The following is a 5308-nucleotide window of genomic DNA, read 5'->3' on the forward strand; positions in this document are numbered from 1 at the left end:
TTGAAATTTAACTTAGAAGCCCATTGCTTAAGATAACTGTGCGCTAAACTGCAAAACACATACATATACTTCTAATTAAAGGACCAAGAGATATGATTTGGCTAGGTAGATGTAGCATGTAATGCTGCTTGGGTATTACATTGGCTTCAGAAAAAAGTTCTTTGAACTGATGCAGATGTTGCTCAATCATCCGTCTTAGCCGTAATACAGTTTCTAAAGAAATAACAGGAGCAAGGACAATTTGAACAATCTCAATTAACTTCAGAGTAAATTTGACATACTCATTGTGCATATCATTCAAAATAAAAGGTAGTATTTTTACAAGTATTAACATTTGTCCACATGACTGTTTTAATTTATTGTCATTAGCAGCTAAAGTGCTGACACTAATAGGACATGGTTTATCTCGTATATCTAAAGGTGAGTAAGGAAAATTTAGAATAGCTGAGTTAATCTCATCTAATTCTATCTGTCCTGACAGAATCAGGGTTTTTAATACAAGCTTTATCTCCATTGGTGCAACGCCTTCAAAAATTACATGCATTATATCCTGTGTGCGTTTGTTTGATCAGGTCAAATGCTGGAACATCAACTAGTCTGCTTCTTCTGTTAATCCCGTAAGTCGTTTTTGAGGGATGCTTTCAATGTTTCTGTGCTTGCTTTGTCTATTTCAAGACACTGCCTGATGTGCTTGTCCAAAGTTCTTTCAGCAAACCTATTCTCCTCAAAATACGTTGCATATCCTCAAAGGAGCATTCACAATGCCTACATTTGCTATAAGCAAAACCAACACCTTGTTTAAACCCCGCAAGCTCATGTTGGGCAAGTGTGTGCTCCACATATGGCTATCACAGCACCAAATAACTCAATTTCACCATTTGGGGTGTCAATCCTAACACCATTGTAAAGAAGTGTCAGATCTTTTAAGATTCTTTTTAGTATAACATCAACACCCCACTGGGAAATATCGTTTCGCCTTGGCAATAGCAAGAAGTCTTATTGCACTCCGACCCTAAAATTTTGGATCAATATTCCCTAAACTATAATAAAACATCAGTAATTTATTTGCAGAGGCATGTGGGCCTAAAGGGTTACATATTTCAATTTCATCAGTGTAAAGTAATATTTGCAATGCATTTGGCCTTTGAGAATATAATGGATGGGATGTAAAAGGGCTCCATCAGTAAAATCATACAAGAATCCCTCTCTACTTTTTGTGGTAAAGTGTTCAACATGGTGAAGATTCTGGGATTGGTCAGTAACTGCTTGAGACTTTGAATAAGTGGTATACATAGTAAAACTTTTGCTTCTTAAGGCCATGACCCTTGAAAGACCACGCTTTACCCAACAAATCTTCTGGGACACTACAACTTCCTCTGGGTTGACTGGATTGAATAGTTCTCTGATGGTTTTATTCTGTCCATATGCTGTGGTTGAGAATGGATCCATGAATGTATCAAATGTAGCCAAAGCCTCATCTTGGAGCTGAGCAGTTGTCTCTGGATTCTCTTCAAACACCCTTCTGATTCTCTCCTTTAGCGTGTCAAGGAGAGCGGCATGGTGCTGTTGCACCCTGAGATGACACTGTTGACAGTTCTCTGTGAAAATATTTAAAATTTTAATTATTTCTACACCCATATAATTATTCCTAACAGGCCAATAGTTTACATTCAAATATTGAAAGGAATTAATTATATTTTAATAAATATTGTTTCAAGGAATTATTCACAAATATGATATGAATAGTACCATTAAAGCAGTTGCCCATCAAGACAAATGTACCTGTGACAAGTGGCACTGTTCCCGGACACTGATGGTGAATGCTGCTGCAGATCTGGCAATATCAGGTCTGGTTCTGGATGTCCCAGCAACAGCTTCTTCCTTTAGAAAATGAGAAGTATACATATTTGTAAGAGTAAGTAGATGGACAGTCAGGACTGTTATTGATTTGACCTGTTTGACGAACACAAGAGGGGAAAAACTTAATTTTAATCCCACATTCACTTCACTGGTCTAGGTCCTGAGCAGCTCGTCTATATTCAAGGTAAGAGGAAGCATTGTTAAAATTATATTAACATGTTTTCGATCGGATAGCTCCAGCTATGTGCAGAGCGCACATCATGTATCGAGTTGGACAGGTATTGCAATTATTGTTGCCTGTTTCGCATTACGGAGATAAGTAACTTAGCTAGCATTCACTGGAGACAATAATATGAAAGAGAAAGTGTACATATATTTACGTGCACACTCGCAGTGTGGATTCAAGGAGGCCACGCTTTGATTATGCAATTATATGTAGGAAAAAAGTAATAAAACACTTTACACAGGTCAGCATCACACAAAGAGCAAACTAATTGGCATGATAAGACCTCAGAGGTCAAAATAAATTGAATTGTGGAAACTTACGGACTCAAGGCGGCCGACAGCGTCAGGCTGTGGTGACGGTTCAGGTAGAGAGGCAGCAGGTGGGACACAGCTGGCCACACTGCTGGCCGCTGCAGGAGTGCTACAGCTGGCAAAAACTGAAACACCAAATGTTTCCTGTCCCAAAGACCGAGATGAAGGCGTCGTACTCCATCCACTTGGTGGGCATCCAGTCCTCAAATACTGAAGGTGCGTCCGTTTAATGTGGCGAAAGAAAGAGTTGAAAACTCTAAAGTCCTGTTCACATCCGTCAATACCACACAGTAAACCCAAAATCCTGGCTGCGACTGTGACGGCATTAATGTGGCTAAGGAGTAAAGCAACAAAGACGACACATATCATACACCTCCACGCCGCCATGATGAACCGTTTGCGCGCGCGATGTTGTTGTCGCGGGCGCGATAATACTAATCCCACTATGGCCACGCCAAGACCCGCCCTTCAATAGCATTTATTGGCCAGGCGTCCAGGAGAATGCTAGGTAACGTTACCTCATTTGTAGAGGTCCTATCCCCTGACCAATCAGCCTTAACCACTCGAGGTGAAATGCCAAACCCTAACCAATCGAGCTGCTTTGTAGGGCGGGACTTGGCTTGGCCATCGTTCTTGTCGCGTGGCATGAAGGTGGATGATGAGGTGGGACGCATGCATAATTTGTATTTATTATTTTAATACTACATTTCTCCAATTATATATGCGACTTCACTAATTTTAAAATGGTAAATGTTTTATTTTAAAAAATATTTTCATGTTTACATTCACGATATTTTGGCATCCTCAGTTCATGTCCTCCATCGGACCCACCTCAAGTTAGACGCGTTTGTTTCGGTTCTCGCCCGCTTGACCAGACCGGCGTGTTATTTTGTGTAAGAACAGCGGCTCAAGGTCGTAAACTTTATTGAATTGTTAAATATTACTTGCCAAAATCATATTGGTTATTGCTGTGATAGTTATCGTTTTTCAAACTCGTCCCACCTGGGTATTTGCTTAGCAAGCTAGCTGATGTTAGCTGTAACGTGCACTTTTGCATGCTAGCTAGCTAACGAGCTCTGTTTGGCTGTGGGTTTTTGCCAGGTACGGTACCGACTGTTAATACTTCAGGGAGCTGATGAATCCAGGATGGATATTTTTGACGATGTCACTCTATCGGTATTGGAGGGTAAGTCACGAATAAAGTTTATATTTGATGTATTTATGCTATTTATATATTCACTGCTGTACAAATAAAGCTTCTAATTATTACTATTTATATATTAGAGTGCACATTATTAGCTGAATACATTATTTGAAATTCAAAATTTTTTTTGCTTGCTGGATTTTTCCTACATCCTTAATTTGCTGAACAATTAAATTTCAAACATGCTTAGGATGAAAAACTATACGTAAGATTCAGAATTATAAAGCAAAATATATGGTTGTGAAATAGAAATCCCACATTTAAGATAAAACCCCTTATTAACCCCAAACCCCAAAGTTACGTTTACTTTGTTATAGAACAGAATAAATATGGCTGTATTGAGTTTTTCTAATGATGTGTTTTTAGATTATAGAAATAATAATAAAAACTGACAGCTAAAGAAAATCCAGTTAGTAATTTTGCAATTCATTATCTGATTTGTTGAGGCACCTCTTTATGTTGCTTGGTACTGTAGCTTGCCATTGCTTAATTTAAAGATAGGTATTTGTCATGTATCTTTCAGCGGCCAGTGTTGATGAGGAGGCTTTGAAAGGCCTTAGCCGGGATGACCTGAGGGATCTTTTTCCTGGCCCTGAACATTTTTTCAGAAGAAAGAAACTTTGGGATTTCATCAGTCAAAATGTAAACACAAATTGGAATAAGTAAAAATGAGTAAAGTCTGAATTGTACCATATTTTTAATGGTCCTAATGCATTTTATTTTCATTCTACATATTCCTAATAGTGTGAAAATACCACGGACCAAGATGCCAGCACTTGTAGTGGAAGTGGGATTATGCCCTCAACTAGTGCCATGCCACCATGTAAGCCTCAAGCCTCAACCCCCATATCTTCTGAGAAAACAATGAAAATGCCAGACCCTCCAGAGTATTTGGTGTACACAGATTCTGAGTTAGAAATGGTGCGTAGTCAGTACTTTGCATTGCTCTGCAATGGAAAGGAAAAGAACTACAAGATGTCAAAGGAGCTATGTTGCAGACTTGTAAGGAACACAATCACCAGCATGGTTGCAATCCTGCGTGCTATTCCCATGGGGAAAGAAGTAAGATACCCCACCAAATTGGAAATGGGAGCCATGTCACAGAAGATTGTCGACTATTACCCTATGTTACTATTACCCTGATCCAAATATGCCATATGTAAATAATATTTTTTTATTTATCTAAACCAAAACTGTGGGCAGGTCAGCAACAAGACAAACAACTTATCTAAAATTATTTTACTACAGCTGACCATCTACACCAAAATGTACAAGCGACTCCAAAATATGAGATCCCCAAGGAAGAGGCAGGGCTCCGTACCACAAAGAGGAGTGGCCAAGACAGCTCTCTTCAGTGCAGACAGCCAAGACATGGAGACAGATTGGACAGACACAAGCAACTCGAGTGATAATACCATACTTCTTGAGAGCAATGATGACATCAGCGAGGACAACTCCAGTGCAGGTGTGCAAATTGAGGGCAAAAAATGAAAGGGTGCTGTCGTACAACTTGTTTTTGTCTAATCATGTAATGAAACTATAGTTGTCCACATTTATTGAACCAGATTTCATGGCTAGGCATGCACTGTGTTTATTTCTGCCTGTTTTTGCTTGTCATCATGCTTTTAATTGTATTAAGAATGTTTTCATTATTTCCCAAAAAGCATCCCCACTACAACTACCCTCCTCTGTGCCAAGGAAGCCAAA

The 5308-nt window shown here is 39.2% G+C and overlaps 1 long non-coding RNA gene across 1 annotated transcript; it reads left to right on the plus strand.

The window, feature by feature from the left end:
• The first annotated feature begins 3501 nt into the window (after positions 1-3501).
• Positions 3502-4425, plus strand: LOC120544901. The gene is made up of 3 exons (XR_005636599.1): positions 3502-3583; positions 4125-4243; positions 4346-4425. It is a non-coding gene; the product is annotated as an uncharacterized LOC120544901 (long non-coding RNA).
• Positions 4426-5308: the final 883 nt, after the last annotated feature.

Source organism: Perca fluviatilis, chromosome 17 (genome assembly GCF_010015445.1).
Source record: "Perca fluviatilis chromosome 17, GENO_Pfluv_1.0, whole genome shotgun sequence".
Lineage (NCBI taxonomy): Eukaryota > Metazoa > Chordata > Actinopteri > Perciformes > Percidae > Perca > Perca fluviatilis.